The following is a 14,412-nucleotide window of genomic DNA, read 5'->3' on the forward strand; positions in this document are numbered from 1 at the left end:
TTTTCCCAATTGATATGCATTCCCTGAATTTTCAATTCTTTCCCACTACAGAAAAAATTTATACAAGTATCTTGGATGAGACAAATAAAAGATTATGTTAATGTCTGAGTATTTCTGATATCTCCAACTTTTTTTCAGAGTATGAATGAAAATCAAAATCAATTTATGACTCAACACATCTTTCCTCTTATTTTCAATGCTTATGTTTTATATGAGAAAATCCATTCCTATATTTGGATAATATTTATATTTATAATCCATTTAATTTCTTCAAAATATAACACTTGCATATTGATTGATATCTGAGAAACCATTTGAGTTTCTTCCTAAGGCTATTAATGTCTTTGGGGAGAGTTATGTTTGTGAAATGCAAAAAATCTGGGTTTGGAAATCCATTGTCAAATCTAATTAATATTCTTTCATATGGATGAAAGAGATCTGAGTGTTCAAAAAATAAGTAAATTAATGTAGTATGCCTTATTTTTACACAAAGAACAAAGGACATTATTCTTTAATGAATATATATTTTAAAATATCATTTAAAATTTTAACTTCTGAAATTGCTCTTTTATTGTGAAAAACTGATATTTTTGAAGATTTGAAATTTTTCTTCAAAGTTTTATAATTTAATGAATTCAAAATTTCATGTCATGTTTAGATAATCTGAAAGAACTGGCAAGAGAAGATTTAAGAAGGATCATAGGTTCATAAGATAACAACTCCTTGAAAGCTCCTTTCAAGTATTTGAAAATATTTGTCACATGGAAAAGAGATCTAATTTATTATTCTTGGTCCCAGAAGACATATATTGGAACAGTAGATAGATGTTTCCAAATGAAAAGCTTGTTGAGACAACAAAAAATCCCACCGATTAGAATTGTTCAAATTTGACTCAGTAGGAAATGTTTCCTTTAATTAAGTAATTAAGTAATAAGCAAATGACATCATGAATTTTATACAGGAAATTATTTAAGGCGAACTAGATGGTCTTAGAAGTTCCTTCCAATTTTGAATATGTTCTTCCCATCCCCATTGATGAAAGTCACAACTCCTCTATAATTAAGCTATTTAGGGTTGTAATAGTAAAAAAAAAAAAAAAAAAAAAAAAAAAATTCATCACCATGCTACTAGTCCACCAATGAGCCTCTAAAAATATCAGTAGGCTGCTTTTCAAAGGATATTTGTTCCACCAAAAAGTCTACTTCAAAGTCCTTCCTTCTTGCAATCTCACAGAAAAGCTTTCAAGAACTGTGACATCTCTGCAACATAACAAAATCATTGTGAGATTTTAGTGGAAGTTCCTTACTGTAATCTCAGAAATTGGTTCAAATTTTATCTCTAAGAAGACTGTCCTGGCCACCAACTTTAATTAATATAAACAACAAGGTAACATATGCCCTTATACCTTTATCATGTGAAAAGATCTCTTTCTTATAGTTGGGAAATGATTCAATCAATCAAAGCTATAAAGTAAGCGTGAGGGGCAGCTAAGTGGCACAATGGACAGAAAACCAGCTTGAAATCAGGAAGACCTGAATTCAAATCGGGCCTCAGACACTTCCTAGCTGTGTGACTCTGGGCAAGTCACTTAACCTCAATTGCCTCAGCAAAAATATATAAATAAATAGAAATAAAATAAGGGTGAACAATTCTTAGGTACCAGTATAATAATCAATCAAGGAATAAATTAATTTCATCTAACCTAGTTAATTGCTGGAACTCTGTCTTCCCAGAAATCAGCCAGAGTCAGGATCACTAAACATCTTTATTCTTGATCTTTTATGGTCAAGGTCAGGGGATTAGGCCTAGCAATCTCACACACACCTCCCTCCCTCAAACACCAGGAGAGACTGACTCAGTGTCAGCATCTCAATTCCTCTTCCTCCTCCTACTCCTCCCACACATGTCACTTCCCCCCTCTTTGTCCCACCAATCAAGTCAGCACAGAATAGCAGGGGAGGGTCAACCTTCAAACAAATTAGTAGGGAACTGTCCAATTGGCAATTAGTCTCACATGCTTCATTATCCAAGTGCATTGCTCAGTTCTAGCCCTTTACATCTCCTGCTTTCTTTTGTTTTAGACCACAGGTCCCTGACTTTTCAGGGAAGTGAGAACCCCAAAAAGGAGGTGATCACGCCCCACCCCCAACTTCTCAGGAGGGGAGATGAAAGCACTAAAAAGGAGATAATCATGCCCTCCCTGACATCTCAGGAAGGGAGATGAAAAGCACCAAAGAGAAGTGGGGATTGCTAGAGGGTTTCTGGGTTAAAGGGCCTTACTAGAGACAAGAATGCACAAACCCATCAGCATGGGAGTTATTACACAAGCAAATAGCAATAACGCAGAGGCTATTAGTGATGACTCTCCCCACAGTCAGTGCAGACCCAATGTGTTGTAATAAAACAGGAATTGTACATGCAAGTAGTGATATAACAAACAATATAAATCAACATGGTTTTGTAAAAGATTTCCAGAATTCCTAGAGAAGGAGGGTATGCAAACATCAGTCACACATATGCCTTCTTCAGCAACCAAGAGATAGTCCAAAATCAAGCTATTGTCCATTGCTTCATGTGTTAGGGAATCCAATGATCCCCACAAGTTTTTGAAGTCCAGCAACAGTCTTATGATGCCTCAGAGAATCTAATGATTCCTGAGGATTTTCAGTCCTAGAATAGTCTTATGATGCCTCAGAGAATCCAATGATTCCTGAGTACTTTCAGTCCTACAATAGTCTTATCACATCTCAGAGAATCCAATGATTTCTGAGGATTTTCAAGTCCAACAGTTTTTGATGTCCGTGAGTCAAACGCCATAACTGCCAGGTTCTTTCAGTGGTGGGCACAGTCATCAACGGAACCACCCAATGTTTCTTGGGTCTTCTTCTTCATTTCAAGGGTCTGCTCTGTCTCTCTCCAATAGACAAGGCAAATACGGCTCTTTGGCACCCATCTGATTGATTCTCCATCTGTGGAGATACAAGCAAACCCTCTCCCCCAAGCAGTTAACTGCCCTTGAGAATTAAAGGGTATGCCCGTGGTATGTAAAATCTTATATTGTGCACAAAAGTGTGCAAAATGTTTAGATGTATATGCAGGTCCATTGTCTGTTTTTATTGCTTGTGGCACACCTATAATTGCAAATGCTTGTATAAGGAATTCAATGACCACTCAGGCTGTGTCTTCTGCTGCTGGCATTGCAAATGTGAATCCTGAAAAGGTGTCTACCACAACGTGGATAAAAGATAGACGACCAAAAGATTTATAATGGGGTCACATCCATTTGCCAAATTTCATTAGGTCTCAAACAAAGAGTGTTCTTTCCTGGAGGGAGTGTAGGAGCATGGAAAGGAAGGCAAGCTGTACGGCTTTTACTATGCTCCTAGCTTCTTCTCTTGTTATTCCAAATTGTAAACATAAAACTCGGGCAGCCTGATGATATTTAGAATGAGATTCTTGTGCTTCTTGAAATAAAGGAGTACTGGCCAACATGGTTAGAAGGCTATCTGCCTTTGAATTACCATCAAAAATAGGACCTGGAAGTCTACTATGGGAGTGGACATGCAAAATATAAATCTTACCTGGATGCTTTCTCACTCACTCTTGAAGTTCCTTAAAGAACTGATATATATTGGAGGCTACAAATTTTATTTGGGCTATGGCAATTCTTTGTACCACACCTACTGAATAGGCCGAATCAGATATTATATTTATGTCTCCTAGATAATAAGCAAGAGCTACAATGATTGCATATAATTCATTCTGCTGAGTGGACTGAAAAGTTCTGATTACTCTCTTTATAGTTAAGTCACAGGAGTATACAGCACAAATATTATGTTTGGATGCATCTGTAAAGATAGTTGGTCCTTTAAGAGGAACTTTAGAAACCTTTTCTTCAAGAATCCATCGCCAATTATGTAACAGTCTGGTTATCTTTAATGGAGACCTGTGTGTAAAATCTGGAGCCATGGCTAATAAAATTTGCCACTCTGGGATGGTTTCACAGCACACATTAACTTGTGCATTAGTATAAAAGGTGTACTACTCGTTTAATGGTCTTTAATAAAATTCTAGCCACAAGCACTAGGTAAGGAATAAGGCTTTGTTCTGGTTGTGCTGGGAGGTTCACCCACTTTATCACACTGTCTCCTTGATGAAGGACTGCTGTGGGTGCCTCTTGTGTAGCAAAAACTGATATTTCCAAGGGTTTTTGAGTGACTCTTTCAACCACATTGGATAAAGCCAGTTCAACTTGTCTCAAAGCCTCTTGAGCTTCTTTTGTAAACTGGCATGGTGAATTTAAAGCACTGTCTCCCCTTAAAATGTCATATAATGGTTGCAATTGACAGGTAGTCAAACCTAGCACAGAACGCATCCATTGGATATCTCCTATCAATTTCTGGAAGTCATTTAAGGTGTTTAGCTTCTCTGTTCTTAAGGAGAGTTTCTGTACTGTAAGCACCTTAGGATATATATCATATCCTAAATATTGAAAAGGAGCATGTCTTTGAATCTTTTCTGAAGCTATGTACAATTTATAATTCCTTAGTGTTTCTATGGTTTTTTGTAGACAAGGAACATTTGTTCCTTAGGTGCACATCCCAATATATCATCCATGTAATGTAATAACATTACTTTTGGAAATGCTTTTATTACTGGAGTAAGAGCAGCAGCAACATACATTTGACACATAGTAGGGCTGTTTTTCATTCCCTGTGGCAAAACTGTCTATTCATATCTTTTATAAGGCTCAACTAAGTTAACGCTGAGCACTGAAAAGGCAAATCTTTTCATATCCTCCTTATCTAGAGGGATAGAAGAGAAACAATCCTTAATGTCTATAACCCACAGAGGCCATTCTCTAGGCAACTGAGTAGGAGATGGATGTCCAGGTTGAAGAGTTCCCATAGTTTCCATCTGTTCATTTACCTTTCTTAAATCAGTCAATATCCTCCATTTTCCAGATTTCTTTTTTACAACAAATACTGGGGAATTCCAAGGACTTAGAGAAGGTTGTAAGTGTCCTTGGTCAAGTTGTTCCTGTACTATGTGTAGTAAGGCCTGAATTTTATCACTACCTAAGGGCCACACTGGTGTATCAGTTTTCCATTGGATAGGAACAGGTGAAAGTGGTGGCAGGCCTTCAACAGCAGCCCTGCCTAAAAAAATGGAAGTACTTATTTTTAACCTTAATTGTTGTAAAATGTCTCTTCCCCATAGATTAATGGGGATTTTTTTCAACTATAAAAAGAGTAAAAACTCCTGTTTCACCTTAAATATCCATCTTAAAGGGGTAGCACTAACTTCAGCTGCTATTGATCCTCCTACCCCAGACATGTAGGTGTCTGCCTTAGTCTTTGGCCAGTGACTGGGCCAGTTGGCACCTCTAATGACTGTGCGATCTGCACCTGTGTCCACCAGTCCTTCTAATGGTATGCCATTTATATAAATGGTGAGCATAGGTTGGTCAGCTGTCACAGCTGCTATCCAGTATATTCCTGGATTGTGCTTCTTGGAGTCAGAACATGGGTGACTGTCACCGGATTGTTTATTAGGGGTCTGTATCAATAAACCTGATGCTACTACTTCTTTTGTTTGATAAGTCACATATTGTCTACCTGTGTTAGTGACTGGTATATTATCTACACATTCCCCAGTTTCCCACATCAGTGTATGAATGAACACTGTTTTGTAAGTACTTTCATGAGATGAAATGGTCAAGCCTACTGTCCCTGGAGGCAAGGGATCCATAGGCTGGAGAGGAACAGATTTCACCTCTCCAGGGGGTATCTCAGTTGTCCCAGCTGCATACAACTCTATCCTCCCTAATTGTAGTCCTTTTCTCCTATCATGTTGCTTCCTGGCTGACTGGTAATGTCTGGGTATTGGACTTGGAGGCACTCTCTGGGTGTGGCATCGGCTGCCATCATGCCCCAAGTGTTTTTTGCCTGGGGCCTGGAACTGGGCCCCTCATCCCGTTTCCCTGAATCAGTCTACACTCTGATGCCCAATGGAGTCCTCTGTTGCATTTTGGACATGAGGTTTTGGGTCCTGTTCTCCCAGCCTGTTTTCTCACTCTATCTCTATGCCAACATTGAGCTTTCAGATGGCCTACTTTACTGCATTGAAAGCATTGACGAGTCTCTCTGGAAGTCCCTTGCCAAAAGGGACCCTGTCTTCCTATGTTGGGATCTTGGGAAGTCTGCACCATAGCCTGGCTATAAAAGGTATTTGTGCTCACTGTGGCACAGCATCTTATGATCTCCTCTAAAGGAGCATCCCTATTTAGTCCTAGTATAATCCTTCTACAAACCTCATTGGTCTCTAGCAAGTTGCCTTACCAAAGTGCCTGTTACTTCATTTTCACCATTAGTCTGTGTGACAGCTGTCTGTAAACGTGCCACAAAATCAGCAAAGGGTTCATTTGGTCCTTGTACAATTTTTGTGTAGGTCTCACCCTTGTAGTTTTTCTGGGGAGAGAAGCCCATGTTTTGATAGCAGTAGCAGCAATTTGCTCAAATGCTGTTATGGAGTAATTAATCTGTACTGAAGCATCTGCATAAGAACTTACACCTGTTAATAGGTCACAGGTGATTGGAGTATTAACTCCACTTTGACTATTTTGTTGGGCTTGAATCCTACAGAGCTCACTATATTCAGAAAACCACAACAAGTTTTGTCCAGGTTCTAAGCACACCTTTGCAATGATTTTCCAGTCACTAGGGAGTGACTGGAAAAGTTTCATAAGCCAAATTGTGTATTAACATCTTAATATAATCTGATGTAGCCCCAAAGAGAGTGCAAGCTTTTTTCAGGCCTTTAAGGACATCCTTATTAAAAGGAGCATATTTTCTACTTTCTTGACCTGCAGAATTATGCTGTTTGAAGTTTGAAATCATTATCTATTTCTTTTCAATTTTGAATGGCTTCAATAAGCCCTTTTTGTAATCTAGTTATAGGGGTTGGTGATTGCTGGGGGGGGAGGTGCCAATGATATCACTGCCCCTCCCTCAGTCCCTGAAGGTGGAGTTGATGTGGGCTGATCAATAATCTGCTCTCTAGTCGGGGTTGAAGTCTCTTCAGGACAATCAGAGTCAACACACCCTAATTCCTCATTCAACTCCCCTTGCCCTCTGGCAAGGTCTTGAGTTTGATTATCTTCTATCTTTTGTTCCTCATACTTCCACCTCTGCTCATTTTTAGAACTTTTCCTTCTTCTATAACTTGCGCAATAGCTTAAGTCTAATTGAATCACGTTGTATATATAAAATGCCTCTGTGGAAATTGAATAAGACCCAATTTTTACGTAAATTTTTTTTTCATTTCAAGTCCCACTAGGTTCCAGTTATCTACACTTAGTTTTTCTTCCTTTAAGAACCAAGGGGACATGCGATTCAATGAGTCTAAGAGACTATCCATTTGTGGGCTGGTTACAAGTAAACTCCTCGTCAATTATCTTAATTATATCCTCTATAGTATTACTACTAGAGGAGGCTGGAGCAGGAGCAGGGGCTGTATCTGGGACAGCTGAGGCCACGGGAATATTTGTACCTAACACCTGCCCCATCTCAGCTATTAGAGATTGCTGATTTAGTCCTTAACAAGGTAAGTTCCTTATTTCTATTAGAATACTCACCTAATCTCCTGGTCACCTGAGGACTTTGGTCGAAGTAGGGTGCCGGCCCCACGTTTGGACGCCAAAATGCTGGAACTCTGTCTTCCCAGAAATCAGCCAGAGTCAGGATCACTAAACATCTTTATTCTTGATCTTTTATGGTCAAGGTCAGGGGATTAGGCCTAGCAATCTCACACACACCTCCCTCCCTCAAACACCAGGAGAGACTGACTCAGTGTCAGCATCTTGATTCCTCTTCCCTCTCCTACTCCTCCACATACGTCACTTCCCCCTCTTTGTCCCACCAATCAAGTCAGCACAGAACAGCTGGGGAGGGTCAACCTTCAAACAAGTTAATAGGGAACTGTCCAATTGGCAATTAGTCTCACATGCTTCATTATCCAAGTGCATTGCTCAGTTCTAGCCCTTTACAATTAATGAATTTGAGAAGCCTTTGGATGAAATCAGATGGCAATCTTACTAAGACTGATTGAAAGAATTGTATAACTCTATATCAGAGAAGGGGATTGATTCTAGCATCTATTTCACCCAGCAGAGAGCTACACAGACCTCAGAACTTTATGAGGACTCCAAGAAGGAAAAAAATGATTTTTTTCTACTAAACTAGAAGCTATGAATTATTTCTTTGCCACTGAGCTCAAGCCCAGTTTCATTTGAATTCTATAATTATTTATGGAATAGTGAATTCTGGAGTTTGAGAGGGATATCTTGTACCAACTCTTCTTACTATACATAATAAACACCTCTAAGTAAAAATAATTAATTCTGAATGACTAATGATATTAACTGAATAATAAATAAGGAGCACTACTATAGTGAGGGCTTATGAACAACAGTACCGGAAAGGTCTCCCAACCATTTAGGGTTGCCCACCTAGAAACATGAAGGGAAAGGTAGTGGCCATCTTCTGTGACCAAGCCCACTATTGGGAATAGAAAGTGGGAAGATGACCCACAAGAGTATGTTACACATGTACATATCAACCACAACATAACTATCTTGAAACTACTTTGGAAGTGCCTTCTCTGACATCTTAAAAATAGAATAGATGTCTCTTTGAGAGGATAGATTAAATTTAACTCTTCAAGATGCTGGTCCTGCTCTGTCAAGGTCTCTTCCAGTCACAATCTGTTATAACTGTAGTATTATTTCAGTAAAAAAAAAAAAAAAAAAAAAAAAAAAACAGAACTACTTGGTGTACAATATTAATAATGAGGAACAAGGACTCATTAAAGAAAAGGTAAGGATCCCATGCAGTGGAATGAAAACATTGTCCCAAATTGCTATTCTATGTTCAAAGTAGAATAAATTTTCAGTGATGCTACATGGTCTATTCAGCTAAGGAGAATGTGTTTCCTGAGGTATTAAAATGATCCTTTATTTGATCTGTTCTTGTGGCATCAAACATGACCACATAACATAAATTAAATTTTATTTGACCTACTATATAAACCTCGATTTGATCCATTGGTGATTGGTCATAGGATCACCATGAGTATTCACAATTCTGAAATAACCCAACATAGAATTTCTGACCACTCATAAGATTTTGATAAACTCCCCAGGGCAATAACTGCCATTAAATTATTTATTGCTACCAGAAAGACCTGAGTATATAAAATTGTGTCAGTTAGTGAAAACCTTAAATGATGCTTGTCTCTTTCTAAGATCTCATCTGCAACAAATAAATATGTGTTAACTATTTATCACTTTACATTTTAACTTACTGAAAATGTTAAGATTTAAAAGAAAGAGCAGTTAAAGAATAAAGTTTTACCCCTAATTCTCTTGAAGTTTAGGAGGGAAATGAAAAAGAAGAAAAATTTTATATTTTTCTTTCTTTCTTATTTTTCTATCTATCCTAAGCAAAAATTTATTTCATTTCATCAACTCTTATTGTTTTTGTTGTTGTTCTCTGTCTATGAAATAAAAAAAAAGACTAAGAGAAAACTATTCAGTTTTGATGTTTGCACCCCTATGAAGATTTGCTAGTCTTAAAGCAACAATATAAATTGTGTGCTTATAGTACTACAATATTATATTGTTATCAATAACAATGGTGTAGTGGAAATAGAAGTTAGGATATGGATTCAGGACACCTGAATTTAAAAACAGGCTCTGACACTTACAAGTTATGTGTAACCCTAGACAAAACATTTAATTTTTCTGAGCCTCTGTTTTCTTATTCATAAAATGAGGGCAATAATATTGTACCAGATATCTCAGTAAGTTATTGTGAGAAAAAATGCCTTAAATACCTTCATTTGGAGGTATTACATTATGGTGTAATAGAATAAATACTGGATTTGCAATCAATGAATTGGGATCTAATTCTTACTTTTTATGCCTAATTCCAGTGTGATCTTCTGCAAGCAATTTTTATCCTTTAAGTTTTAGGTTCTGAGTTTGCAAAATGAAGGAACTGGAATAGATGACTTCTGAAATTGCTTCCAGTTTTAGGTTGACAACATCATTCTATGATCTAAATTTAATGAACAAGATTTAAATGAGAGTGCTTATCATCATATGAAAGTGAATTAATTGCATGTGATCAGAGAAAATCCAATCCAAATTAGACAATAGCTACCACCAAAGAGGTTTTCAGATGCTTTCTTAAAATGCCATTGGGTATGAATAGCTTTTAAAATATAGATCTAATTATTTTATATCCAATTGTGTGTTAATACAATAAAAAACCTTTTAATGAAAATTTTTCTTCAAGGAGTCTTTAGTGCCTTCTGGTTGATTCATTTTCATGTTATTTAATGATAATTTCATGATAGGCCCACCTCCTGATAACTGTAGTTAGTAAAAGAAAGCCTATTTCTTTTTGCTCCAGAAGCAGAGTCCATAATGAAGCCATTCCCATTAGTGGGTTTCTAGGTCAGTTTCCTTTAGAATTGGAAAGAACACAACTTGAGTGGAATAATAAAACTTCTATGTACAGATTTATCTTCATGTTTATTTTTCCTTTGTCTTCATGGAACAATATGTGCTCCCTCTGGTGGCAAAAAAACCGTGTCCTGTTTCCCATTTCCTATTGCAGGATAATAAGTCTGGGTAACCAGAATGCCAAAGAAGCTCTTAAGGTTTCAAATATTAGGTTGCAATTTGGCTAAAATCGAAATTTGACAAATGAATTGAAGAGTTCCTGATGAATTTCACTTGGAAGCTGAATTCTCATCCATAAAGTTGACACTAAACCAAAGCACTTGGTCAAAGATTGTTTGGGAAAGATTTTTTTTTTCTTTGAAAGATAGGACTTCACCCAGGAGTAACTAAGAGACTCAGAGAAATATCAAATTGTGCAGCCCACACAGAAAAATTCATTGAGGACAATATATCACGCCAATCTGCTTTACCAGAAATGGGGAAAAATAAAATTTTACAGAATGGAAATGTAATTTAACAGCAGAAATAAACACTTGACCAGGCATTATTCATTTCTTTCTCAAGGGGAAAAAATTTAAAAATACCCAGGTGGTTAAATTGTAATACATCTGAAACCCCATCACCCATGAAAACTCTAATTATGATTCCACTTTTCTATTTGGCCAACTCAGGAACACATGTGGTTCCAGTGAAGAGCAGAGATCACTTTGAGAGACAGAGATTGACTGACAGAGACATAGAAAAATAGGACAGACAGAAACAGAGTGAGAGACACAGACATGCAAAGACAGAGATAACAACAGAGACATTAATGAACCAACGGACTAACAAAATGAAAGATAGACACACAAAGACAGAAAGTTGAGACAGAGCTCCTCAAAATGAATCAGAGATAACACTCAATCCCAAGGAAAAATATTGACTACATTGAATTGTTCTAAAATGTTTCAATTTCCCAAGTTGGATCAGGGTTAAATGTGTGGTTCTCATTTTACAGAAAGCAAGGGCTGATGGAGGAGGGGGGTAGTAGCAGGAGAGATTGATTCCTTTTTTGTCCTTTTTATAAAATTCCAAAGAAAGTTAGAAGCCAACTATTAACCAACCAGAAATATCTCACCCATAAGACATTGCCTCATTGAAGGAAGCTAAAGTTCAGGCATTAAGGTCAAGGTGAAGACCAAATACTATTTTAAGTTATAATTCCCAACTTTTGAAAGTGGAAATCAGATGTTTTTCATTAAATAGCATGTCTAGATGCACAATTCTTTCAAGTGAGTTTCCTTGGCAAATTTTGGAGAGATTCTAAACTTCATATTACCCAACATAACCTCAAGCAGGTAAAGTTTCTTTTGTAAAGAAACCGAGGTCAGTGTAATCCTAGCTGTAGGGAGGTGGATGCCAGGAAGTCTGCAGTGTACTTTAACCTTAGCCATAGTTCAATTAAATAAATCCCATCCTCTTAAGTGGGAGTCAAGAAACAGCTAAGGGAAAAAATAATGCAAACACATTTGTCAATGAGTGCTCTGATCTGTGTGTTTCTTTCAGTTCATTCAAGTGATGAGCTAACCCTTCAAGGGGACAGTTCCATATTTCTTCCAAGTAAAACTGGGGCTCCTGAAAAAGATTTACTTAGAAGCAATGGATGTTGAAATACCATGAGTAGCCAGAGCTCCTTCAAAATGAGAATTTTCCACTGGTTGGTTTTTTGTCTCTTGTTTTTAGCCAAGAGAAAATCATTTCATTGTCATTGAAAATTCCATCTCCATGACACCGCCAGCTTTGTATCAGGAGATTTGGTAGCTTCCCTCTGAATATCTGTAGGAGAAATTATGATGTAATTAGTTTAAAAATATAGAAGAAATGCAGTCTTTTTGTGTTTCCTTATTCTTCCTCCTATTTCTTCTTTTTCTTCTTCTTTTTCCTCTTCTTCCTCTTCTTTTTTGCTGCTGCTGCTTTTGCTTCTGCTTCTGTCTCCCTTTCTCTTTCTGCTCCTTTAGTTCCCATTAATATTCCTTTATCTCTGACAAATATCAAAACATTGTTTTAGAGAAATTTAGAAAAAATAAGTTCTCCAATAAGCATTTTAAAAAACTATGTTAACTGAAAAATAAAGTTCCCAAAGGCAAAGAATTTCTTCTTATGCTGGCAGTCTTGCCAGGTCTCATTGGTCTATATTCTTTACCAATCCCTCTAGAATCCCATAGAGTGAATCTCTTCAACTGGAGAATCTGGTCCTACCAATATGGAATACAATTAATGACTGGGGCATTGTCAAAACAATTTGACAACACCACACCTATGTAGATAATATGCCTGGATGGTTCTTATTTGTTGCACAGTACTTGGGAGAAGAGTGGTGTTTCAGGACATGCTTCCTTTACCCTATTTCTATCCTATAAGTAGCATTAAAAACAGCTCAAAAAGCTATGATTCTCTAACTTTTCTCATCCCTTCTATCATGTCCCCTGATTTAAAAATGTGAAAACAGAAGAAATATTGATGTAATCTTAATTCAGAAGGGAAATTCAGAAGTTCAGGACTAAAAGGGACTGGGAAACTCATAGAGACCCATAGAGTTGAAGGAACTTCCCACATAGTAAAACAGTTTGTAATCAGCAGATTTGTATCCTCAGACTGCAAATCCAGGATCCTTAGTATTATAATATCATAGAACTTTAAAAGACTTTAGAGGTCTTCTAGTTCAACGTCCTCATTGGTTACTGTCCATTGGTTAACCATAACCTTCAACCATAAGAATGAGGAAAATCAGAACTTCCACACTAGAAAACATGCACAACAACAATCATGAGATTGATGTCTTAAGTCTTGCCTAAAGGAATGATGGATCCCCAAAAAGATATCAATAAACTGTATTCTGTTCCCAAACATCCCCATGATTTGCACTATACTCCTTAGAAAATCATTGTAATCCCTTTACCTCAATTTTCCTGTCTATAAAATGGAAACTTTTTTTTCTTTTTGTGAAATGAGCTTTGAAAATCTGGGATGAAAGAACCTGTATACAATCTCAGCATTTTCTTATGAATGCCAATTTCAAGAGGAATGAAGTTTCCAACAAATATGTTTGAAACAGTTGTGGGCCATGGATATCACTTAATTCTGTCAGCATACCATGTGTGGCTACATATCTAGGAAAGCAAAGTCACATATTTCCTTTTAAAAGATATATATATATATATATATATATATATATATATATATATATATATATATACATATATATATATATGTATATATATATATATAATTTAATAATAAACCCATGAGTTTTTAAATCATTGATTACAGAAAATCAAACATATACAAAGTACAACTCATTTATTAGTGGACATGATTAGTTTTATAGCCTGGAATAATTTTATTTAGATTTTACCTAGAATGGTTACTATTTCAGAAAATATGAGATGTGCTGTTTTTTCTTTTTCCCCTTTAGCCCTCTAAGAATTAATTTTAGTATGAAACAACCTATGTGTATACATTATAAAATCCCTAGAATCTTGCCATGTTAAAAATAGAATCCAACCCCACCTTTTTACAGGTCAAGAAATCCAGGCCTCAAATATGTAAGTTGCTCAAAGTCACATTGCTAGCTAGGAACAGAGCAATGACTAGAAAATCTCCTAACTCCTTGTCCAAATGTTCTTTGCATTCAATTATTTTCACTACATTTTAATAAAATATGACAGTGGCATTTTTCCAACAAATTAATTGATCTCATGACTGACCTACAATCTGTGGTCTGGGAATATGTTTTATTCCACAAGCCATTATGTGATTTTCTCCCATCTGTAGAGTGACAATTCTGGTGAGAACTAACCTTTTTTTGTAGTAGGCTATAATTTCTTGTAAATTAGGGATAAGGG

This window comes from Sminthopsis crassicaudata, chromosome 2, assembly GCF_048593235.1.
Source record: "Sminthopsis crassicaudata isolate SCR6 chromosome 2, ASM4859323v1, whole genome shotgun sequence".
NCBI classification, from domain to species: Eukaryota; Metazoa; Chordata; class Mammalia; order Dasyuromorphia; family Dasyuridae; genus Sminthopsis; species Sminthopsis crassicaudata.